General features: G+C 36.0%; 1 pseudogene; it reads left to right on the plus strand.

Moving 5' to 3' along the window:
- Nucleotides 1-683: 683 nt before the first annotated feature.
- On the plus strand, nt 684-24,839 carry LOC116898501 (annotated as a pseudogene).
- Nucleotides 24,840-27,817: the final 2,978 nt, after the last annotated feature.

The following is a 27,817-nucleotide window of genomic DNA, read 5'->3' on the forward strand; positions in this document are numbered from 1 at the left end:
TAAAACATATTTGAGGATGAATGGCAAGTTTGAGCTGACTTTAGCAAATTTTCACGTCATAGACATTCAATTACACACACACATACACACACACACACACACACACAATCTCAAGCTGTAGAAAAATAGTTGTTATGAAGAGAAAGGAAGAAATAGAAAATAAGGACCTCTGACAAGTTATATGAGATTTGTAGATTTTTCCACTTTCTAAAAACCAAACAAGTTCGAACAAATTAATACAATTTTAATTTTGATTCTTGTCACTTTCATATTGTCCTGGCTTGTTTTGACACAAGCTGAAGGCAACTTTGAGGAAAGAACCTTAACTGAGAAAAACATCTCTATAAGATCAGACTGTGGGAAAACCTGTTGGGCATTTTACTTAAATAGTGATCGATGTGTGAGGTCCCAGTCATTGTGGATGGGGATCTTCATAGGCTGGTGGTCCTGGATTCTCTTTAAAAAGCAGGCTGGGGTTGCGGATTTAGCTCAGCGGTAGAGCGCTTGCCTAAGGAGCGCAAGGTCCTGGGTTCGGTCCCCAGCTCCGGGGAAAAAAAAAAAAAAAAAGCAGGCTGAATTGCCCTTACTCTTGAGTAAAGAACTCTGGGTAGGGGAAGTCAAGGTTAGAGAGCACTGGGAAGCAGACACTTTGTTGTATTCAAATTGAAGTCAAGGGTGCAAAAATGCAGAGCAATAAAACATTTAATTTGGAGAAGCAGAATTATACTCCAAGAAAGCACCATCCACATCACTACCAGCAGCGCCATAAACATTGTCGTTATCATCATTATCATTGTCGTCCTTGTCGTCATCGTCATCATCATCATCATTGGCGGTGGCGGAGGTGGTGGCGGCGGCAGCAGCAGCCACCCCACCAATATCTGGAAATGAACAGCATGCCAGCAGCCAGAATGAAAGCTCAATTATTGTCCTGAAGAATTTTAGGAAACCAGGAGTGAAGACTTTTATAAAGTGTAGCCGTCTCTTTTTGTGCAATCTTCCCCCTGACATCACTGAGGAGGAAACTTTTTGAGAAATATGGAAAAACAGGTGAGGTTTCCATTCATAACGATAAAGACTTTGGCTTTATTCACTTGCAAACACGAACCCTAGCAGAAATTGCCAAAATGGGAGCAGACAATATGCCACTTTGTGGAAATCAGCTGCAAGTGTGATTTGCCTGTCACAGTATATCCCTTATGGTCTATAACCTCCTTCAGTATCTGTCCAACTAACTGCTGGAAAGGTCTTTTCTGTGTTTGGCCAGGAGGAGAGGGCTCTAGTCATTGTTGATGACAGTGGAAAGCCCTTAGGCAAACACATTGTCGTGTTCTCAGGGAAGCCAGGTTCTCCGAAAGCTCTGGACAGATGCAGTGAAATCTCCTTGCTAACCACCCTTCCTGGAGCTGTGACTGTCAAGTATATGATGAAGAGGGACTTCTAGAAAAACTGATTTTTAAAACTCAGCAATTTCACAGAACGAGAGAACAGACACTGAGATTTGCATACTCAGTACGAGTATGACACGTGCGCGAAGGCACTCGTAGAGATGGAGAAGCAACAACAGGATCAAGTGGACAGAAACATCAAGGAGGCTTGTGAGAAGCTGGAAATGGAGATGGCAGCAGCACACCTTGAGCACCAAGTTATGCTAATTAGACAGGATTTGATGAGACGTCAAGAAGAGCTTTGCAGAATGGAGGAGGTGCATAACCGAAAGTTTCAGAAACAAAACCAGTTAGAACTCAGGCAGGAAGAGGAATGCAAGCGCCATAAGGAAGAGATACTGGCAGGATTCAAGGGGACATTCCATAATGCAAAAGGACAAGAGACAAGGATGGACCAAATAGCTATGGTTGGTGCTATGGGCATAAACAATAGAGGAGCCATGCCCCCTGTTCCTGTGCCAACTGGTACTCCAAGGTCTGCCATCATGATACCATATGGAACCCTGGGACTGACCCCATCAACATATGAAAGTTTCAGTCAACCTGCCACAGTGGAAGGAGCTGGAACAATTGGTGGACCTCCTCCTACGTTCAACCCTCCCGCTTCGAGCTGAATTTGCTCCAGTTAATCTCCAGGTATATTAGATATAAAGTTGCAGTGTGTAGTTTCCCACTGTCCTTAATAGGAGGGCCCTTTTGGGACCAGCCAGCACTCTGCCCTGGAAAAGTATTAGGGTTTCTTCCCAGTAGATAGGTCTTGCCTTCTTGAACTTCTAGGAAGTATGCTTGTAGGTAGAGGGCAAGGGACAGGTGGCATTGAACAAATCAAAGTCTGTGGTATAGTGCTTTATCAAGTTGGTCTTAGTACACTCCCGAAGTGTATTGATCTCCCACTGCCTAGAGAACCATAGGAAAATGAACTCAGAGTTACATTAATCTTGCTCATTCCTTTTCCTTTCCTTTTATCTTTCTTCTTCTTCTTCTTCTTCTTCTTCTTCTTCTTCTTCTTCTTCTTCTTCTTCTTCTTCTTCTTCTTCTTCTTCTTCTTCTTCTTCTTCTTCTTCTCTCTCTCTTTCCCTCAACCCCAAAGACATTGGCATATATACCACAAAACCTAAACATTCTACAATGACCTAGCACCATTCCTCCATATACTCTCAGGTGAGAATTCAGACAAATATTCACAGTTTACAGTATACATACAATCCCTTTATATCTCATATACAACCTATTCATGTGCTAAGGAAGACATTTTCTCTTAGAGGTTTTCATTTTAGTATATCTTAAAAACCTCTTGTGTTAACTTGCTTCCACCTTTTTCTCTGGTAAGGACTACACTTCTGCATCTCTGATGTTGCTGTTCACAGCTTCTCTTAATAGACTCAGTACAACCTTGGGACCAGGGTTGCTGTGTCTTGAAGGTTTGACAGGAGCACTTAATCTTGCCTATCTTAGGTTGTGCATACTTTATTGGTGTACTATGATTTGTTCCTGGTACCTACAATTTGAAATTTTTCTGAGAAATGGAACAGTAATGCAGCATCACCTTATTAAAACACACTTGATGCCTTCTCAAAAGCAAAACAAAACAGAATAAAAAGACAGGTCCAACAAGTCATGAGAAGCAAACCAGTAAGCAGAATGCTTCCATGTCCTCTGCATCAGTTCATACCTGGTCCATGCCTGATTGAGTTCTTGTCCTGATTTTCTCAGTGATGAATGAAAACCTAAAACAAATATAATACATGAATATAAATCTTACGATTATGAATTAAAGGTTTTATAACTCCCAACAGAATTTATAGTCTCAAAGCAAAGCAATTTTTGAAATGACATTTAAAATGGCTTAACACTCAAAGGAAAGTGCTAATTACACTTAATGTGCCAGGAAGTGCGTGCTTTCTTCTTCTTATATTCACTGACAAAGATCAGTTAATAACTCACATATTATAGAGCAATTTTCAAGATTAAATTGTTTTCAATTGTGAAATGATGCTCATTATGAGGGCAGTCCAATACTGCAAAAGCAGACATATGTAAAGGTGACTAATATATGATGCCTATATCTAATAGATGACAGAAAATAATTTCATCCTAGGCAGGATACCTATTTCTATAAGTTCAAAGATTATTGTTTTGAAATGTGTTGCAAAGTTCGTGCTGTTCCACTTAGCTAAATTTCCATTAGAGATCCTATTTTAAAATATTCCTGTAACTTTCATTTAAGGGATTATCTTAGACCAATTGGAGTTCTCTTGAGTCAGCAACGTGTGGTGGAATTTAGGCACCTAGTGAGCAAGTTCTACTGCTTTAATTGTACTGTAAATTAACACTAATAATCTTTTTGTATTGTCTCCTATGAGAAATTTTAGCTCCTGATTTGGCTACATCTAATTTGTCAGATTTTTGCTCTGTTTGCCAGAGTTGAGGTGCAAAGCTTATAACAAATGCATTTACATATCTCTGTACAGCATTTCATGCTTGATATTCAAAACACTCAGTATTATACCTTGTAATTACATCACTGAGTACAGCAAAGGTCTAGGCATGAGCTAAATGTCACAATACATGACTATGAGGGCAGCCATCGTGATTACAGCTGTCCTGCAATTGTACTGTAGGAAACGTCACCTTCCTAATGTCCAACTGTGCCCATTACTTATCAGCAGTCATGCATTTTGTGTTATTTTCACACAGATCCATTTATTATTGTCCTAATCACCTTAGTGCTGAACTAGATAGATCATCTACATTTGTGACCCCAGTGCTCTCTGGAGTTTTCCTCAGGGCCATTATAATTATTAGTACAGCAGTTATAGTAACCAGGCCATTTTCATGACAGCCTATAATTCAAAAACCACATACTGAGAATCATTATAAAAATCTTATCACAGATGTTTCAATAAAAATCCAAGGTATTTTAGTGACCTTTATTTTTTAAATTAATTAATTAATTAAAATGCTGCTCCCCGTCTTGGTACCCCCGTTAAATAGACCTCCCCCATCCTCCTACACTGGTGCATCAAGTCTCTGCCAGATTAGGTGAATGCTCTGAGATATTTCATGGGTATTCTATATTTTATGGCTTTTATCCACTTATCGGTGAGTATATACAATGCATATCTTTTTGTGTCTGGGTTACCTCACTCAGGATATTTTCTAGTTCCATCCATTTGCCAGCAAAATTTGTGATGTCCTTGTTTTTAATAGCTAAATAGTAATCCATTGTGTATGGGACACATTTCTGTAACTGTTGTTTGGCTGAGGGACAGCTGGGTTTTTTCCAGTTTCTAGCTATTACAAATAAGCTCCTATGAACGTAGGAGAGCACATGTCATTCTGGTATGGTGGAGAATATTTTGGTTATATGCCTAAGAGCAGTATCATTGGGTCTTCAGGTAGAGCTATTTCCAATTTTCTGAGAAACTACCAGATTTGCTGAATTTGCTTCTTCAATGAAGCAAAATGATGGATTCTGATTCAGTTTGATATCCTGTGTGTATTTATTACTGAATTGAGTCTATTGATGTTGCTCATTATTAGTGAAAAATCATTGGTAGTTTAATGTTGGAGGTGTTACTGTGTGTGTTTATAATGATCTTCATTTTGTTTTGCAGTGAGATGATTAATTTCTTTTTTTTCTTTTCTTACCTTGCTTGTTTTGGAGTTTTCCTTTTACTATAGTATCCTCTGTAGGAGTGTATTTTTAGAAAGATATTGTTTACATTTGGTTTTGTCATGCAATATTGTTTCTCCAACTATGGTAACTCTCCAGGCTTTAAGAGTCTCTGTTGAGAAGTCAGGTGCAATAGTGGTATGTCTCTATTTGTATGTTACTTAGCCTTTTCCCATCGTAGCTTTAAAAATTCTTTCTTTACTCTGTACATTTAGTGTTTTGATTCATATTTGGCTAGAGGATTTACTTTTCCAATCTATTAAATATTTGTAAGCTTCTTGTACATTTACAGCCATTCCTTACTTTAAGTTAGGGAAGTTTTCTTCTATGATTTTTGCTGAAAATGTTTCTGGCTCTTTTTACTTGGAATCATCACCTTCTTCTATTTCCATTATTCTTAGATTTAGTCTTTTCATAGTCTCCCTAATTTCCTGGATGTTTTCAGTTAGGAACTTACCAATTTGGCATTTTCTTTGACTGGATTGAATTACCAATTTCTAGTATCGTCTGTTCCATCTTAACTCATTTGTATTTAGTGATTCTTGTATCTGTAGTTCCTGTTCATTTTTGTAGTTTTTCCATCTCCAAGGTTGCCTCCATTTTTGTTTTCTTTATTTATTCTACCCCCATTTTTAGTTCTTGGACTATTTTATTCATTTACCTCACTTTTTAATTGAATTTTCTTGTATTTTTAAGGGATTTATTTGTTTTCTCTTTAAGTGCTTTTACCCTTTGATCATGTTTTCCTGTACTTCCTTAAGTGAATAATTTATATCCTCTTTAAGGCCTCTGTGGTGTTCAAAAAATGGGGTTTAAGATCCCATTCCTTTCTTTATGTATCTTAGTATTACCAGGACTTGCTCTAGTAGGACAGCTGGGCTCTGATGTTGCCATATTGCAATTGGGTTCTGTTGATTATGTTCTTAAGAGTCAATAGAGTCGCTGAGTTTAGGGAGCTTCACTGAAGTATTAACTCCATCACATTAACCAGAGGTCGTAGTGGTAATTTGTTAACTGCTTTGTATTCTGTTAGGTTGCATGTGAACACCACTCCAGAGAGTTTGTGTGTGCGAATCACACACACACACACACACACACACACACACACACACACACATTCCAGTTACTTTTAATATGCCTTGACTAGATTAATGGCTGGGTGTTTTTAATCCTTCATGCTGCTAGCAAACATTCCCCTCTGGTACTCCTGATTTAACATCTTTTCAAAACTATATTTTATCTCTACTACCCATAACACAATTGGAGAAGTGGCCCATGTGGCCATGTTCCCTAATTCTCTCACGTGTGTATTTAGGACTTGTGTTTCTTCTTCATGGCATGGCGATCTCTGCCTCAAAATATCTCCTGGTTCCTAGCCTGCGCAAATCTCCAAATTCTGCCTCAGACTCTTAGCCATTGGCTCTTAGCTCTTTATTGATAGATCAAAATACAGTTGAGAAAAAAGACTGATTTCTTATTTCAGAATTCAATGAAAGATATGTAAGACAAGAACTTCAAGTTTCTGAAGAAAGAAATCAAACATCTTAGAAGATGAAAAGAACCCCCATGCTCATGGACTGGCAGGATTAATATTTCAAAACTGGCCATTTTTCCAAAAACAATCTACAGATTCAATGTAAGACCCATAAAAATTCAAACTCAATTCTTCATAGAGATAGAGCAATTTGAAAATTCATTTGCAATAACAAAAACTCAGGATAGTGAAAACTATCCTCAACAATAAAAGAACTTATTGGGGAATCACCATCCCTGACCTCAAGCAGTATAACAGAGCAATAGTGATAACATCTGTATAATATTGGTTCAGAGACAGGCAGGTAGACCAGTGGAATAAAATTAAGACCCAGTAGTGACCTCACACACCTATGTTCACTTGATCTTTGACAAAGGAGCTAAAACCATCCAATGGAAAAAAGATAGCGTTTTCAACAAATGGTACTGGTTGAAGTGGAAGTCAGCATGTAGAAGAATGAAAATTGATCCATTCTCATTACCCTGTAAAAAACTTAAGTCCACATGTATCAAGGACCTCCATATCAAACCAAATACTCTCAAACTAATAGAAGAAAATGTAGGGAAGAGACTTGAATATATGGGCACTGGGAAAAATTTCCTGAACAAAATACCAATGGCTTAAGTTCTAAGATCAAGACTCAACAAATGATAACTCTTGAAACTGCAAAGCTTCTGTAAGGCCAAGGACACTGTCATTAGGAGAAAATGGCAACCAACTGATTAGGAAAAGATCTTTACCAATCCTACATATGATAGAGGGCTAATATCCAATATATACAAAGAACCCAAGAAGTTAGACTCCAGAGGTCCAAATAACTCTATTAAAAAATGAGGGGCAGAGTTAAACAATGAATTCTCAGCTGATGAATATTGAATTGTTGAGAAGTTTCTAAAGAAAAATTCAATATCCTTAGTCATTAGGGAAATGTGAATAAAAACAATGCTAAGATTCGACCTCACACAAGTCAGAATGGCTATGATCAAAAAGTCAGTTGACAACAATTGCTAGCAACGATGTGGAGGAAGAGGAAAACTCCTCCATTGTTGGTGGGATTACAAACTGGCACAACAATTCTGGAAATCAGTCTGGAGCTTTCTCAGAATATTGGACATTCCACTACCTGAAGACCCAGCCACACCTCTCCTGGGCATATACCCAAAAGATCCTCCAACATAAAACAAAGACAAATGCTCCACTATGTTCATAACATCCTTATTTATAATATCTAGAAGCTGGAAAGAACCCACATGCCCTTCAACAGAGGAATGGATACAGAAAATATGGGACATGCATACAATGGAGTACAACTCAGGTATCAAAAACAATGACTTCATGAAATTCATAGGTATATGTATGAACTAGAAAACATCATCCTGAGTGTGGCAACCCAACAACAAAAAACACTCATGGTATGCATTCACCGATTAGTGGATATCAGCCAAAAGCTCGACTTTCTGAAGATATAAACCATAAACCACATGAAGCTCAAAAAGAAGGATGACCAAAGTGCAGATGGTTCAGTCCTTCTGAAAAGGGGAAACAAAAATATTCATAGGAGGGATATGGAAACAAAGTTTTCCACCGAGACTGAAGGAATGGCCATTTAGAGCTTGTCCCACCTGGGGAAATAGCCTCATATAGCTGTATCCTCAGAGGTCAGCCAGAGCATGACAAATACAGAGGCAAATGCTAGCAGCAAACTATTGGACTGAGAACAGGGTCTCTGTTGGAAGAATTAGAGCAAGGATTTGAGGAACTGAAGGTGTTTGTAACCCTATAAGAATAATAATACCAACCAACCAACACCCCAAGGGACTAGCCTCTAGCCAGAGACTACACATGGACAGACCCATGGCTACAGCTGCACATGTAGCAGAGGATGGTCTTTTTGGCACCAATGGGAGGAGAAGCCCTTTGTCCTGCCAAGGTTGGACCCCCCCCGCAGTGTAGGTGAATGTTAGGGCGTGGAGGCATGAAGGGGGTGGTTGGATGGGGGTATACCCTCATAGAAGTAAGGGGGGCAATGGGATGGGGGTTATGCACAGGAAACTGGGAAAGGTAATAACATTTGAAATGTAAATTAAAACTATCCAATTTAAAAAAATATACATTTTTGTTGTTTCAAACCATTATGTGTGTTTGTAATTTAAAAATAATAAAAAACTAACACAATGTGCTTTGTTCCTTGGAGCTCCCTGTCTTTCATCATAAACTCCCTGTCTTTCTTCATAGCACATTCTCATGTATGCTTCTCACTTTGGGCCATTATATTACTCTTATCAATGGAAAAATTAAAAATATTCCTAGAAATGCTCATTGGTCACCACAATGATTTTGTTATATTTTTGAAATAAACAGGAACATAATAGTTTGTCTTTAATTCTGAGAATTACATGGAGACAAATTATCTATGGACCGGGTTCTCACTATGCTTCTCTTTTTCTATCAACATGTAACAGGAAAACTTGTGGTTTCATAAATCAGAGCTGAATAAAGATTTAAGGTAGTAGGGTAAGCTGTAAGAATTGCCTGTTAATATTATTTACTTAAGTACTCTGCACATGGCCTAGAAATAGTCTGGATAAGCCATTGCCAAAATTTAATAGAGTGTTTCAGAACTTTTATTTGGTGATTTAAAACCATCAAGCTCATTATTGTTAACATCTACCGTATGAATAGCTAATATCGCATGACTGGATCTTCCTGTTTCTACAAAATAGTCTTCTAAGAAACATTTCTCAATGTCTTGTTCTGTCAATGGAACTTTTCATGAGCTGTCAACTGGTATCTTTGTATAGAACCAACTATAAAGCCAGTCTGGCTTGAATGGTAAAATCAATGTATGGGTGAGTTCTGACCTGCAAAAGCCTGTTCTCATCTAGCATTGCTAAACTTGCAATTCATCTATGGAAGCAAAGAGTTCAATAGTCATTTTCACTAAACAATTTTTACATGCTACTTCCAAAATCAAATAGTTCTGTCAAATTTTCAGCCATTATTTATATTAGAATGAAGAAACTGATATTATGAATTAATGAATTTCAATAATGTTATGAAGTTGAAGACCCTTTAATCTCTCTAAATTTATGTCACAGATTTTGCAACTCATTCCTTTTTCTAGGACATCCAAACCTGTCTGCATTTATCTTTACAATAGTTTGGCTTAAAATAATGTCATCACTACAGTGATTCAGAGTAATGTTTGCAAATGTTTGCAGAATGTCAAGTCAATCAAGGTCCCTTTGGACCACACAGTAATAGAGCAAAATTAACATAGCCCTAGAGTAAACTGTGAGGTTAAACTGTATCTTCCCAATATGAATGCAAACTGTTTTGGTCACCCTTGCTGATGAGGATTGATATAATATATTCCACACTCCCAGAGTCACATAACAAGTGCCAGAGTTTGCAATCCATGGTTCAGTACACACAACTATCAGAATATGCAATTGCAAATATCATCTTATTACATTTTGAGAAGCCACCTGTCATTAATCATCCTTTTTGTTTGTTTTCTGCTCATTTGTTTTGTTTTATGAGACAGAATTTTTTAGTAGGCATGGCTTTAGTTGATCTCATTCTTTAGGTCAGGCTGGCCTTGAACTTAAAGCAATATACCTGTCTCAGATAAACCCTTAGCCAGTCTAACCAGAGGGCACAGAGAGTGTATCCAAATTTGAAAAATCAGAATAAAACGAAGACATAACAACTGAATCTGAGAAAATTCAAAAAATCACTCAGATCCTACTACAAAAGCCTATATTCAACAAAACTGGACAATCTGGAGGAAATGGACAATTTTCTAGACAAATACCATGTACTGAAGTTAAATCAGGATCAGATAAACCATCTAAACAACCCTGAGCTCTTAAAGAAATTGAAGCACTTATTAAAAGTCTCCTAACAAAAAGAGCCCAGGAAAAGATGGGTTTAGTGAAGAATTCTATCAGACCTCCATAGAATACCTCATACCAATACTGTGCAAACTATTCCACAAAGTAGAAACAGAGGGAAACTACCCAATTCCTTCTATGAAACCACAATTACACTTATACCTAAACAAACAAAGAACAAATAAAGAAACAGAATTTCAGAATAATTTCCCATATGAATATCAGCACAAAAATACATGATAAAATTCTTGCAAACCAAATCCAAGAACATATCAAAAGGATCATCCATCAGGATCAAGTAGGCTTTATCCCAGATATGCAAGGATGGTTCAATATACAGAAATCTATCATCATAATCCACTATGTAAACAAACTCAAAGAAAAAAAAACAAGATAATTTCTTTAGATACTGAGAAAACATTTAACAAAATTCAATACCACTTCATTATAAAAGTCCTGGAAATATCAGGAATTCAAGGCCCATACCTCAACATAGTAAAAGCAATATACAGCAAACCAGTGGCCAACATTAAACTAAATGGAGAGAAATATGAAGCAATCTTACTAAAATCAGGGACTAGACAAGGCTGCTCACTCTCTCCCTACTTATTCAATATAGTTCTCGAAGTCCTAGCCAGAGCAATCAGACAACGAAAGGAGGTCAAAGCACAAAAATTGGAAAGGAAGAAATCAAAATATCACTATTTGTAGATGATGTGATAGTACACTTAAGTGACCCCAAAAGTTCCTCCAGATAACTTTTAAGCTTGATAAACAACTTCAGCAAAGAGGCTGGGTATACATTTAAGTCAAACAAATCAGTAGCCTTCCTTTACTCAAAGGATACACAGGCTGGGAAAGAAATTAGGGAAAGGACACCCTTCATAATAGTCACAAATAACGAAAAATCCCTTGGTGAGATGCTAAGCAAGAAAGTAAAATGTCTGTATGATAAGAATTTCAAGTCTCTGAAGGAAGAAATTGAAAAAAATCTCAAAAAATGGAAAGACCTCCTATGCTCATGGATTGGCAGGATTAATATAGTAAAAATGGCCATTTGCCAAAAGCAATCTACAGATTCAATGCAACACCCATCAAAATTCCAACTCAATTCTTCATAGAGTTAGAAAAAGCAATTTGCAAATTCATTTGCAATAAGAAAAAACTCAGGATAGCAAGAATTCTCCTCAACAATAAAAGAAATTCTAGGGGAATCACCATCACTGATCTCAAGTAGTATTACAAAGCAATAGTGATAAAATCTGTATGGTATTGGTTCAGAGAGAGGCAGGTAGATTAGTGGAATAGAATTGAAGACCAAGAAATGACCCCACACACATGTGCTCACTTGATCTTTGACAAAGGAGCTAAAACCATCCAATGAGAAAAAGATATCATTTTCAACAAATGGTTCTGGTTCAACTGGAAGTCAGAATGTAGAAGAATACAAATCTATCCATTCTTATCACTCTGTACAAATCTTAAGTCCAAATGGACCAAGGACCTTCACACCAAAACAAAAACACAAAAAAAAAAAAAAAAAAAAGTGGGGAAGAGTCTCGATCACATGGGCATTGGGGAAAGTTTTCTGAACAGAACAACAATGGCTTTTGCTCTAAGAGCAAGAGTCGACAAAGGGGACCTCATAAAACTGCAAAGTATCTATAAAGCAAGGACACCGTCATTAGGACAAAATGGCAACCCATAGATTGGGAAAAGATTACCAATCCTACATATGATAGAGGACTGATATCCAATATATATAAAAAAAACTCAAGAAGTTAGAATCCAGAGAGCCAAATAACCTGGTTAAAAATGGGGTACAGAGCTAAACAAAGAATTCTCAACTGAACATCGAGTGGCTGAGAATTACCAAAGGAATATTCAACATCCTTAGTTATCAGGAAAATGCAAATTGAAACAACCCTGAGATTCCACCTCACACCCATCAGAATGGCTATGATCAAAAACTCAGTTGACAACAGTTGCTAGCAACGATGTGGAGAAAGAGGAAGACTCCTCCATTGCTGGTAGGATTGCAAACTGGCACAACAACTCTGGAAATCAGTCTGGAGTTTCCTCAGAAAATTGGACATTCCACTACCTGAGGACCCAGCCATACCTCTCCTTGGCGTATACCCAAAAGATGTTCCAACATAAAACAAAGATACATGCTCCACTATATTCATAGAAGTCTTATTTGTAATGGCCAGAACCTAGAAAGAACCCAGATGCTCTTCAACAAAAATGGATATAGAAAATATTGCACATTTACACAATGGAGTTCTACTCAGCTGTCTGTAGGGAGCGGCGCGGCGAAGTAAAGATGGCGCCAACAGCCAGCCCCGTCCGAATGTGAATAACTTACTGCGCATGCGCAGGCTTGTCCCCTGTCAGGGCAGCTGTATGATAATGAGGTGAATCTGGCGCCCTCTGTGGTGAACAACAGTACTGCGCATGCGTGGAGTTTTGCACCTGCCGTCAGTCTGGCTGGGGCGGTACTATGCTAATGGAAGTTCATGCTGCACCAATCTCTGGAGGACAAGTAGCTGGGATGACAGTGGGGTGACTCGTGCCCCACCAATCCCTGAAAGAATATTAGCATACTGTTGTGTATATAAGGCGAGCGGCTTTGCCGCTCGCGCGGTAACATTTGAAGCTGTAACACTTGGAGCTGTAACACTTAGGGCTGGCTGCTACTGCCGCCGCCCCCCTGTGTCAACAATGAAGGTGTCCTGCAGTAAAGGCTGTTGAGAAGAATCCAACCGTGTTGCGTCTTCCTTGCCGGCCGAGGTGGGCGCGACAGCTGTCAAAAACAATGACCATGAAATTCGTAGGCAAATGGATAGAACTAGAAAATATCATCCTGAGTGAGGTAACCCAATCACATAAAAACACACATGGTATGCATTCACTGATTAGTAGATATTAGCCCCAAAACTTGAACTACCCAAGATACAATCCACAACCACATGAAGCTCAAAAAGAAGGACTAACAAAGTGCAGATGCTTTACTTCTATTTAAAAGGGGGAAGAAAAATATTCATATGGAGGCAAAGTCTGCAGCAGTGACTGGATGAATGGCCATTCATAGCCTTTCCCACATGATGGGTTTGTGTGTGTGTGTGTGTGTGTGTGTGTGTGTGTGTGTGTGTGTGTGTGTGTGTGTGTGTGTGTGTATACATACATCCACCAAAACTAGAAAAGAGTGATGAAGCTAAGAAGTGCATTTGACAGGAGCCAGATATAGCTGTCTCCTGGGAGGCACAGCCAGTATATGGCAAATACAGAGGCAAATGCTAGAAGCAAACCATTGAGCTTAGAATGGGGTCCTGATGGAGAAATTAAAAAATGATTGATAGAGCTGAAAGTGCTTGCAACCCCATAAGAATAAACAATGCAAACCCACAAGAGCTTCCAGGGACTTAAAAAAAATAAATTAAACTTAAAAAAAAGTAGTACTCAGCCACAAGCCAGGTCATTCTCCCATCTTACTTACTTTCTGCCGTATTCCTGCTTGTGAACTGAAGGAATTCTGACTGAGGCCCACTGTGCTTATGAGGTACAATTATTTCTGGAACCTCAGACAATACCTAGTCCTATTTCTAATTTAAACTAATTTATGATGATAGGAAGTAGATGAAGATTGGGAACCTTAAAAGCTGTGTCTTTACCTCACTTCCAATGTGGCTTTCTAGCTATATACCAGCAATTTTTGTAAATGCTCTGTAAGAGATCTGAGATTTTATTGTTGTTGTCATTCTCTACACAACAGTGCTGGAAATTCGTGAGCATTCCCTTTTCCTGTGTTTTCAATGGCTATTTGCATGTGTTATCTGAGAAATCAGTGAAAAACATTTACATATTTCTATTTCATTTTATACTTCCTCAGTAGTAAATACTGTCGTTTTTACTCATTTAATTGTGGGTTTCAAAAATAGCTCAGATCTAGATACTGGGTAGTTGATTCCCTAATTTGTGGTTAATATCTACCTTATGTCCATCATTGGTCACTTTTTTTAGTCAGTGAAATTTGTTTCCACAGATAACGTATTGGATTTTCATGAGTATTTTCATAGACATGGGAAATAAAATATGGAGTATACTTTTTATTACATAAATACTTTTAAATACCTTGAATATTTTTATGTTATTTTCTAAAATATCCCAGATTTGCTAAATCAAAATGATTATTTTGAGGCAATAACAACACAAACTCCAGGAACCTTCCTTTTTACATTCTGACCTTAGTTTGGGACTCTATTTGCTAGTGAAGCTTGCCAGAAGATCCTTCTGACCTGATAGAATATGTTTGATGAAAGTCAGAGGGTCGAGAAAGTGTAACAAAGGGGAAACAGGTTGTATTTAGTTGGATGACAGGGCAATTATGTTAAATCTCATGTATGTTTACTAATCATAATAGAACCTTTCTTTAGTTAAATAATATTAATGTCAAAACTAAGTATAAAAATGAATTAAAAACCCTCTATATAAAGTAATTACACCATGGTAAAGTTAGGGAAGTATAATAGCGGTAAATAATAACACTTATGTACTGACTAAAAAGCGGTCAACATGATTCAGCATGATTAACAATAAACACCTCAAATCTTATTTAATGTTACATGTGCTCCCTTGAAGATGATAGAGTATCCATTTAACTAATTATAAAATTATGACAAATATGGTTTAATAAAATAGATTTGGTTGTCAGCATGCAAATACAAAGGTATTCTTAAAATTTGAATAAAAGAACTGTAGTTATTCTCCTAAGATATAGGGGTATAGATGAATAGTAATATATTATTAGGTTGGTTCATGAACAGAGGAAAGAGAAAAGAGAAAAGTAGATAATAAACATAATGTAGATGCAATAAGGAAAAGGCAAAATTCAAACTATTTTAGTCAAAAATAAAGACGATGGCAATTAAGAAATAATTTTAAAAATCTTTTATTTTTTACAGTCAATATTGTGTAGGTCAACTTCCTTTTCTCAGATTAGGGAGCTGTGACCTGCAAAAGCTCCTACATAATCAGCTAAAAAGAGCACCTGAATTCCTTCTTTGAAACATCTTCAATTCAGAGATTGCTGTGTTCCTTTTTCATATAGATTCTGTTTACGAATGTACCTGACAGATAGCCTGAGCCTGGTTAACTGGGTGGCATATGAGCTATGGTTTTTCCTATAAATATTCAAAACCAGTAAGTTTAAAAGTTCCATTCCTCTTTTCCAATGGAAGTAGACTCATGACCCATGCCACATATCTTATTTGAATTTAAGAAAATTTCTAGTAGAAGTTTGAAATCTCTTCTGTTCTTAACCACATTCATACATGCAACAAATTGCCAAGTGCAACTGTGTCCATGCTAAACATTAGTTTTTAAATCATTCTATCCATTCAAATAACTTTCCCTGAAATGCAGTTTATAATATTCTATTAATTTAAAGATTGCTTATCTCCTTAATGACATGTTAGTCTTCTCCAAAATGTAAATGATTTTAAAAGAACAGTCACTTCTAGTCTTCTGGAATGCAATCAGGCTATTATAAATGATCTCAATTAGTGACAAATGATGGAAGAAATGACAACATAATTAAGTGGCTCATACGACAGTGACAATGCCTAATTTTTGTAATATTTTCTTTTACTCTAAACAACCAGTTACATTATTATCTGTGCAAATAGTCCTAGAAAGACAGATAAGGAGCACAGTTCTGTGGTGACTTCTGTGTAAACCTGAGGTCACAGACACAGAGATAGTCCTAAACATCAACCATAACAATATGCACCCTCATTTTGGCAAGTTTTCACTCAGAATGTATCGTTTCTGCTTCAAATTTCTAATAATTTTTCTTACTTTTTGAAGTGCTGGAAAGATGGCTAACTTTTTATGGATATTCACTGCTCTTGCAAAGAATTAGTTTGAACCCCATCACCTTTATCATATTTCTCACAAACACATATACCTCTAGTCCCAGGGGATTCACAATGAGTGTGTGTGTGTGTGTGTGTGTGTGTGTGTATGTGTGTGTGTGTTGTCTGTGTGTCTGTGTGTGTGTGTATGTGTGATTGAAATTATCAAAATAAATCAATTTTTAAAGGAAAGAAAAAGAAAATGTTCTCTTATGATGTTGTCCTTGACCTACACATATACATCTCTATTCAAGAAGAAAATATATCACCTTTAGTGAAATATATCACCTTTAGTGTGAAATGTTCAGCATGAGAATTCTTGCTACTAGTTAAAATCCAGCATCAATAAAAACACAGTCTTTTACAGAAAAGCCAATTGTTTTCTGAATTCTCAGCATCTTAGATCATTTACTTTCTATAGACTTTAAATTTCAGTAACAATTATTGTGGCAAATGATTTTAGAAGGTAGAATATGGACTCTGCATTTATATGATAAAAAATTCTAAATTTATTTGATCCTTGAGAATTCTTAATCTCATAATAGCTACTCAGTATTTACAATACCCCTAAACCCCAAAATTAGTGTTTATGAAATGCATGTAGACTAAATGTGTGATTTTCATTTAACAACATTTAGGGTTTTTCCTTGAAATGAAACTTTAATCAAAATATTTGGATTACAGTTTCTTCTCCCATAAATTCTTGTATATCCTCTCTCTTCCTCATCCACCAAACTCCATGCTTTATATTTCTATCATTCATTAAAAAGAAAACAAACAAAGCAAAGTGAATTTTTTAAGAAGAAATGTCACAATGCAAGCACACACACACACACACACACACAAAGAAAATAAATATAAACACTAAACTGTAGATAAAAAATAAATGCTCACATAAAGCAATATGAGACAGAAGTCTATATAATATCACTGAATTTGTTTTGTGGTGTCCCTATACTGTTAGGCATGGGGCCAATCCTAAAGTCAGTTAATATACCCAATGAGACTCTGTTGGAAAAAAAAAACTAATTTTTTCTTTTCAGGGTGAAATACATTGAAAGTACATTTTTGGTTAGGGTTGGGAGTCCATGTCCACTTCCTTCTCTCAGTGCTGGCAGCTTATTATACCTTTTGCTGATACAGCTAATAGTTTGTAAAATTGGTCAAAATTAACATTTCTCATCTGAACTAAAAAGAAGGTACAATGGAACAGAATTCTTTGATATAACATGTACAAGAGAATGGATTTTAATATAAAAACAGATGACTAAATATTTGTGATTATGGAATAGAGAGATTTTAAAATAAAATTGTGAATATTTGATACAGGAAATTCTTATGACATAGTGATATACAACAATTTTGTAGAAACATATGTATGACAAAAGTTTAGCTAAATAGTTTCTTACAGTTAAAAACACCTACCCCAATCACAAATATTTCTCCTATTAGCAGCCTAAATTATAATCCAATCCCAATTGATCAGCCCCCCCTTAAGGTGTATTTATGTATATAAATATACATATATAAGGAAACTAAAATTTGCCAAGTTTTATATATGTATATATGTATATATACATATACATACATATAATTTAACATATATACATATTTGTCTTTATGAATTTATTAGCATTTATGTATAGTGATGTGTGGGTGCACAGGTATGCATGTGTGTGGGGGTGGGGTGGGTGGGTGTTAACACTAATACACAATAAGGAACTGGAATTTGAAAAGGTTCAGAGTGGGGTGGAAAGGAATAAAGGGGGAGAGTATAATGACACAATTATATTTTGATTAGTGAATAAAATAAATTTTAGTAAATATTTTTTAAACAGTGTACCTTACACACCACGAGTTTGAATGTAACAATACAGGGATAAACAGGGAAATAAAAAACAAATATTTGTTTTCCTTAATAAACAAGAATTATGAAATAATTTTGTGCCTCACAATGAATGTATTTCAGACAGTAAAGGAAATCACCAATGTAAGAGACACAACTAGATAAATAAATCTATTAAAGTTATGTGGATGAAAACATTAATAAAATTGTTATATGGTTGGAAGATAGAAAAGAAAGAAATGTGTTGTTTATTATAAATGTAATAGTACAGACTAGAATGCTTTAAATGTACTGCAAAAGCTGTTAGCAATATTTAGGCTAAATAGAGAAGGCTAAGTAGCCAGTGGTGGTGGCTCATGCCTTTAATCCCAACATTTGCAAGGTAGAAAGATGCATTCAGATCTCTCTCAGTTCAGGACCAGCATGGTATACAAAGTGAGTTCCCAGAAAACTAGAGCTATACAAAAAAGTACTGTTTAAAAAAAAACAAAAAACAAACAACAACAACAACAACAACAACAACAACAACAAAAACATTGTCCAAGGAAAGTCAGAACACACTAAGATTAGTTTTTTGTCATTTTTCTCAAAAACTATATTGGTACTGTTCCTGCTACAAATTAAGTTTATATGGTATCCCTCATCATACTACTATTTAAGTAACTCAAGAAATTGAAATTATTGGCTATATTTTTGAAGCATTTTAAGATTATTAAAATCTGTTGAATACATTTCCCAGTGGTCTGTACAGTTTTAAGCCTTGTGTTAGCTAGTATTATGTCAACTAGAAACAAATCAAAGTTATCTGAAAGGAGGGACAATTGATTGATGAGAGGGGCACACCCATTTTAGGTGGCGTCACACAGGGCTAATGGTCCTGGGTTTTACAGAAAAACAGGTTGAGCAAGCAGGCCAGTCAGCAGCACCTCTCCTTAGCCTCTGCATCAGCTTCTGTATCTGCCTTTAGTTTTCTGCCCTGTTGATTGAGTTCCTGTCCTGTTTTCCTTCAATAGTGGACCAAAATAAGGAATCATAAACCAAATAATACCTTTCCTCCCAACATGCTTTTGGTCCTGACGTTTTATCACAGCAATAGAAACCCTAACTATAACAAGATTTTTGTGAAATATTCATGAATATTTTTATTTTTTTCAAACCTTGATTTATATTTTTGTGTTAAATCAAGTCTATCCAATTTATTTTTTGTTTTCAAGATGATGTAACATGCATTTATATTATGTTTATTTTTAATGCTTCTAGCTTGCTCATGAGAAAAGAATACAAAACATTGATTATTACATTATCTATAATCTTTATCAGAAAGGCAAAATATGTGTGACAAATGTCAAGCTAAGTTAAAGTTGAGTTGTTCCCATTCTGCAATATCGGTGTTTATTATATAGATACATACATACAGGAAAAACATGGGTAAACAGATGAACTTAACACAATTAGTGCAATTATTTATGAAATAGAATTTATTTTATTTTTATCATTGTATTATTTCAATGCTGTAACATGGCACTCTGAAACATAACTTCTAGTATAAATTTCCAGTCAGTTATTATATATATGTATATATATATATATATATATATATATATATATATATACTATTATGCTGAAACATTGAAACATTTAAATTCAAGCTTGTAAAATGTCTAAGTTTGCAAAAATTAAAGCATGAAGCAGTTCAAACATTTGAAAGTAGCCTTAAAGTTTCCAGAAAACAAGACTATCCTCTTTCACACATATTTCTATTGGAATTAACCTTTATATTTTTATTAACTAGAATATCTGGGGAACCAAGAAAATACAGCTTTATTTTGTGTTTTTGTTCATAGAGCATGCATTTAAAAATTTGGAGGAAAACATTACCCACTTTATGCCAATCCCCAAACACTCCTGCTATGCCTATATCCCATCCTGCTTTTGTCTTGCTGTGCTGTAGACTGAAACTATTTTCTCAGTATGACAGTTTCATCATCATAACCTTCTATTCAATAATATTCTACCAATGGTCTGTAAGGGAGCACATCTAAATTCAAGTACACATAAATAATACTTTTAAAAATTATTGATATTATAAATGATGAGTTCAAATAGAAAAGTATACACACAACCTCTCAAATCTTTTACCAACATTAGATAAAATTACTCAATAAATTCAATTTATTCTTTTAAATGAGTTGACTAAATCATTGCTTACTGCAACCCTCACTACTTAATTAAAACAGGTTACTCACTAAGTCCTTATTGCTACAGCATGATTTATTTATGTGTGAATGAATATGAATGTTTATAAGTGCTTAATCCAGCCTAAGGGCATGGGATATCCTTGTTTCATTTTAGGAAACCCTATAAAGTGGGCAGTGCAGATCATTTATACATATTTAAACTTCAAGAAGCTTTATTTCTCACAATGTCTAAAATAATTTTTCTTTCAAGACCTTTGATACTTAATATATTTAAAAGGCAAAATTGGCTAGCAGGGCTCTTTGATTGGTTCCAGTTATTCATAAAAATATGAAAATTATGAAATTAAATGTTAAATTAATAATTTAACACTGTTAAACAAAAATATCTTTCAATATTCTCTAAGGCTTTTATCCGAAGAGAAGATTATAGTAATTTGTTAGTTTCTAAATAAAATAATGTTAAAAAATAAATTGTGATTCTTACTCTTGTAAGTACTTTATCTTCCAAATTGATGGGCAGCTTTCCTGTCTTACAGGTGACATGCTGGGATGAATTCTGTAATCATCTTGTCATGTCATTATCTTCAACATGTGGCCTTGAAACTATTACATTTTATGAATAAGCCACGCTGGAATACTGTCCATGAATTGAGTCATGTGAGAATATTTCTATGTGTTTGTGAGAAAACTCCAATAAACCAAGACAAGAAACTCATGAACACCATTATCAAAAGAATGGAATTGTTTTGGAATTTCTCTAGGAATGTACTCTTGTGAGCCTCCCAGATGTAGCTGGTAGGAGTGAGTTTACTTCAGGTTAGTCTTTAAAACTGCTGATTGTTATTTGTTTATATACTTGTATTATAAAACATGTTTTTTGTCACATGCGGCTTGTCTGCCATATGCAGCTTGACCTTGTAATTGTACAGTTCACTCATGTGACTCGCCTTAACCCTCAGAGTATAAGTTGTTTGATTTTCTTATTAAAGTTGGTTATTACATGAGAATTTAGTCCACCTCACTCATGGTCTTCATTCCCCACATACCCCTATCAACTAGAGTGGTAAACAATACACCCTTTGGAGAAGAGATGTTATTAAGTGCTGGTATGGTAGGTATGTTCAGTATAAGCCAGCAAATCTATTGTTTCCATTTATACTTCATTGGTGATAACTCAATCTGTTATCTATAAAGGAAACTGTGAGATGGAGATATGCACCAGGAAAAATAAGAAATAGATTTGCTTGATAGTTATTCACTATTCAAAGAGAATGTGCACTCCACTAGACTAAACCCTCACAAAATACAATCAAATGAAAATAAAATTACTACTTGGTGAGTTAAAGGAATGCATTTTTAATAAATTAAAATATTTTGTCTTTATTTGTCTCTAACTGATTATTATAATTATTTTAGTATTTAAATTTTGAGTTGAGCTCTTCCAGAGGTTCTGAGTTCCAATCCAGAAACCACCGGATGGCTTACAACCATCTGTAATGAAATTTGATGCCCTCTTCTGGTGTGTCTGAAGAATGCTACAGTACAGTATTATAAATAAATATTTAAAAAATTGAGTTTAATTATATTATCTATATTTATATCTAAATATGACCTTATCCTATTTTAAATGAAAATCCCAATAGTTTGTGTGCATGTGTGCATGTGTGTGTTAGTGTGTTATATGCAAGATTGCATGATATGCATGTGTATGAATGTGTAATGTGCATGTTTGTGCATCAATGAGTATATGAGTGTGTGATATACATGTGGGTGTGTGAGTGTTTGTGTGTGAATGTAGTTAAAACCATCTGTAACCTTATGCTCTTCTTCTCACCCAGTTTGTTTTCAGAATAACTCCACTGAGACTTCTTATACATAAATAAATGCTTAGTTCCATGGATTTGGCTCTTTTACCTGAGTGGCACATATCTCAATAAATCCATGTTTGTCACCTGCTTGATTACCTTCTCGGTTTCACTAGTCTTTCTCCTCTTCAATACTTGCCATGCCTGAGTCAATCCCAGAATCCTCTCTCTCTCCTAGAACTTTTACCTCCCTCTTTCCTGTGTAAGCTAATCAGTCAACAGTATTTATTGACAGGTGATATTTCCATACAATACAAAGGATTCTCTTTTCTCTCTCTCTCTCTCTCTCTCTCTCTCTCTCTCTCTCTCTCTCTCTCTCTCTCTCTCTGTGTGTGTGTGTGTGTGTGTGTTTGAGAGAAAGTGTGTGAGAGTATGTGTATTAATATGTATGTGAGAGACTGAGTGTGGGTGAGATTATGTGTGTCTTAGTGTCTTAATGTCTGTGTATCCTGTGCATATGTGTGTGTATCCTGTGCCTATGTGTGTGAATATATGTGTATGAGTATGTATATGAGACACTGTGTGTGTGTGTCTGTGTGTGTATATGTGCGTGATATGATGTGTGTGAGTTTTGTATATGAATATGTGTGTGTCTGTGGTGGGCATATATTTGTGTGAATGTGTGTGACAGAGTGTGTATATGAGTGTGTATGTCATGTGCATATTTTGTGAATGTGAGTGTGCATGATGTGCATGTGTGTGTTTGTATGATTATGTGTGCATATTGTCTATGATATGCATGTGTGTGTGTGGGTGTTTGAGTGTGTGTGTCTATGATATACACATGTGTGTTAGTGTGTGTGTGTGTGTGTGTGTGTGTGTGTGTGATGTGCACATGTGTATGCACATGCAGAGGTAGATCAGAAGAAAATGTTTGTAGAATCAGTTCTTTCTCCCTGACTTGGGTGCTAGGGATTGATCTTCAGCAATCATTAGGCTTGCCCAGCAAGCAACTTTACCCACTGAGCCTTTCTATCTGCTGACCTAGGGTCAATTTTTATTGTGTGAGAAAATATGAATAGATAAGCCCTTCCAGAGAACATGCTAGTTTCTGGACATTCCTGTAAGTGCTTCACTGGGTTTAGCTGATTTAACTTTTATAATAATCTGATATTGAGACTACAATTGCCTTTAGAATACAGATGAGGCTAAAGCAAATAGAAACCTTAAGCAATACTATTAAATGGAAAATCTTAGATAATGAGTAAGGACTGTTTTTCTCCAGAGTCTCTAGCTTTAAAATTCTTACTATAAATTTTACAAATGAACATATTTATTTTCTTTGTGTTGTTCTTCCCAAAGCTAATAATTACCCATAAGATGTAAAGAAATAGCCATAGTGGCTGTTAAAGTGGTAAATGTTGTAGAGAGTAAATACATTTTAAGCACTATCAATTTTTAAATACATCAGTAGTGAATATGTTTAAATTGATTACCAGCTTTTCTTATTGACTTATGTAACTAAATACAAACTTTATTGTAAGACAATTCTATGACTTCATTCAGTAGCATATTTTCTTGTCTTTATCTATAGCACATTATTAACATGGGTGTATTATCCTGGGTGTGAGCATGGAAATATTTAAGAGGCTATATCAATATTTGCTGGACAATAAACATGTGGGAGACTCAAACATGTGGGAGACTCCAGCACTGGGAACCCATACTTAACTGTAATCAAGACCCTCTTTCTACTGTGCAGTCTTTTGTTAGTGTTTCTGTGTTATGTCTAGAAACACACTTTCTTTCTTTCTTTCTTTCTTTCTTTCTTTCTTTCTTTCTTTCTTTCTTTCTTTCTTTCTTCCTTCCTTCCTTCCTTCCTTTCTTTCTTTCTTTTTTTCTTTCTTTCTTTCTTCTCCTTCTTCTCTCTCTCTCTCTCTCTCTCTCTCTCTCTCTCTGTGTCAGTGACAAACCTAATTATTAGTGAACATATTAGTTCAAATATGTATAGAAAGTTTTTTTAATGATGTCTATGAAGTTTATATTATCATAGTTGTTTCGAATTTTGCACTTTTACCTGAAACACCAGGACATTCTTTTAGTGACAATCCTGAGAAAGAGGACCAGGGATTCAGAAAAAAGAAAATGGACAAGTTTAAGATGGCAAGACCTTACATTTGCAGGTGATGAGAGCTGAAGATGAATGAATCTTTAGGCTGGGATCCCTCAGGCATTCAGACCAAGTGCCCTGCAAGAATCTAGTGGAGTACCCCCCCATCCCACCCTCTCCCAGATAAAAGCATTTTTATCTCTGAGACTATCGCAGGTCCTGGCCATGAAGGAAAAGAACCCAGTAACGACCAACAAGTCTGTAAAGAACATCTTCCAGGCCCCTTCCACAGCAGATCTGCTGCTGATGGATCTTCCACCCACTTACCCCCCACACCATGGTTCCAACAGCCCCTCCTCAAGAATCACCCCCTCTGCAGAGATCTTCTTCGAGCCCTTTATGTCCCTTTAACTCCTTTTCCTTCATCCCCAGCAAGTGGGGAGGGTGGAGAGGTACGCTCAGAACCAGGACTGACCATGGGGACCTGAGCAAAAGGGCCACCTCAACTGATACTACAATTGTCCTCCCCCTCCGAGCCTACAGGCCTATAGATGAAAATGGCAATCAGGCCATGCAATATTGACCACCCCCCTCTTCGGCTGACTTGTACAACTGGAAGTCTCAAGACCCCTCATTTTCATATAGCCCCAGGGGGCTGATTAATCTCTCTGATACTGTCTTATTTACTCATCAGCCCACCTGGGATGATATCCAACAACTCATGAGTGCTCTTCACAACCGAAGAGCAAGAGAGGATAATGCAGGAAGCCAGAAATTATGTCCCCGCAGACACAGGGGCACCACTGATTGACCAGGCTGTCATCCACAGCAGGTTTCCCCTGATCATACCTGGTTGGGACTTGAATACAACAGAAGATAAGGATCACATGAAGCTCTACCAGGCTCTGATGGCGGGTCTCAAGAGGGGCACATAACGACCTACCGATTTGACCAAAGTATGTGAGGTTAAGCGGGAACCAGATGAATAGACCTCAGCCTTCCTAAGGGGACTCATGGAGGCATCCTGCCAATATACACCCTATGACCTCAGAGTGAGGAGCACAAAGCTACTGTGACTATGGCTTTCATAGACCAGCCTATTAGAGATATCAGGAAAAAGCTTCAGAGACTAGAGGGACTACAGGATAAGTTATTGAGGGATTTAGTGGAGGTTGCTGAGAAAAATCTACCATAATAACGAAACAGAGGAGGAGGAGGGATAGAGAAAGAAAAAGGAAAAATATTAAAGGAAGATGAAAAAAGAAAGGCGACGTACAACCATACATACACACACTCAATGTATACATACAAATGGATATGACTGTGTACAACTTCAAGTAAATATATATCAAAATTCCTTGAGGCATTATCAGTCACAGTTAGTGTTATTTCTTTCTCCACATTATTTCATTTTGAATTGACTTCCTTCCTCCCTCTCTTGTTGAAGCTTTGTGCTATACTTGTACATTTTCTGTTCTATTTCACCTGTATCCTTCTATTTCCATCTGGGCTAATAAACCCACAATTGATTTATACTTTCTCTGGATTCTGTTTAGCAAGGTTATACTTACATTTACAGATTTGAAGCTAGAAAATGAAGAAGAGAGAAAATGAATAATATCTGTATTTCTAGGTCTTGGTTACCTCACCCAACGTAATATTTTCTAGTGTGCATTTTTGTATAAATGTCAGGATTTCCTTTTTCTTTTCAGCAGACTAACTATGCCTTTGTATATATGCACCACATTTTCAATATCCATTCATCTCTGAAGGACAGTTAGGTTTTTGTTTCATTCCTTACCTATCATGAATAAAACAGCAATGAACATTCCTGAGCAAGTGGAAGTGGAACAGCGTGTTGAATCATTTAGTATATACCAAGGAGTAAATAGACGGATTGTTAGGGAGAATTATTTGTGAGTTTTCATTGATTCTCCAAGCTGATTTCCAGAGTGGTAAGACAAATTTAAAAGATCGCCAAAAGTTAATGAACAAACTCATTCTTCCACATGCACTCAGTATTGCTCAGAGTTTTGTTTTTGTTTTTTGGTTTTTTTTTTTGAACTTTGACTATATTTTGAGTTACTTTGATTTACATTTCCATAATCATAAGGAATATGGATATTTTCTGCTCCACTAATCAGTTTTATTGCTTCTCTTTTCAACTCTGTTTTAATTCCAAGCCTCTTCTTCAAATGGGTCACTTGTTTGTTTGTTTGTTTGTTTGTTTTGGAGGGAGGAGTGGTTCTTTTGTTGTTGTCTGTTTTTAGACCCCTTGAGTTCTTCAGTTCTTTGTATAATCCTAATATTAATCATATATTAGGTATATTGCTGTTGTAGATCATTCCCATTTTGTGAGTTGACACTTTATTCAATTGGTTGTCTCATTAATGATATTTGAATGCTTTAGTTTTATGAAGTTCTACTTGTCAGTTGTTGGTGAACGAAATTCTATTCTAATACTCCTTTTCTAAGTCTACACTTAGTAAAATATTGCCTATGTTTTTTCTAGCAATTTAAAATTAAATTTCAAAATTTAGATTTAAGATTGAGGTCTTTGATGTTCCTACTAACTTTTGTGCATGGAGATAGATGATAAACAGATGGCTAAAAAATAGAAACATAATAGGTAAATAAATGATAGACATACAATAGGTAGATCGTAGATAGATAGATCTTTTACATGTGTATACATATACATATTTTTAACACTGCAAAGTAGAGAACAGAATTCATATTATCTGAACTGGACATAACATGAAAACCTACATCCTGTAGTATCATATAAATTATATTAGAAAACACTATAAAAGTTGACAAAGTAGATTTAAAGAAATTAATTGTATGAACTAGTCATTACATGTATGAACGAAAACAATCACTAGCAGGCCAATGTATCTGTGAACACAAGGTTTGTAGTGCACATATATTGGTGGTAACAAACAGTCAGGACCCTTGCAGGTGATCTTGCTGAGGTGGTTACACCAGGGACTGTGAATCACAATGGAAGATCCCTTCTAGGCAAGTCTGAAGGGACAGCATTTTCAAGATTTGATTCTTGCTATTGATGTGTCTTTCTTGTCATTGTCATAATTAATCTAAATTAATATATAATCCATGTGTATTAGCCTACCCTACTGGGCAGATTTTCTGTAGATCAACAAAAATGTACTTTTTTGTAGTGATGCTATACAGGCAGTTAATTTCTTAATTGCAAATGATGACGCTATAAGGATTCCTAAAATTATAGTAATAATTATTAAGCCTTTTATAATAGCAGTGCTATTAAAGCACTCTCTGATATGAACACAGCAATTAGAACTCTGCCAGCTTTCACATGTCATGAGTTAATTGCTTCTGAGATATAAAGCAGGCATTTTAACTTAGAA

This window comes from Rattus rattus, chromosome 4 (assembly GCF_011064425.1).
Source record: "Rattus rattus isolate New Zealand chromosome 4, Rrattus_CSIRO_v1, whole genome shotgun sequence".
NCBI lineage: Eukaryota > Metazoa > Chordata > Mammalia > Rodentia > Muridae > Rattus > Rattus rattus.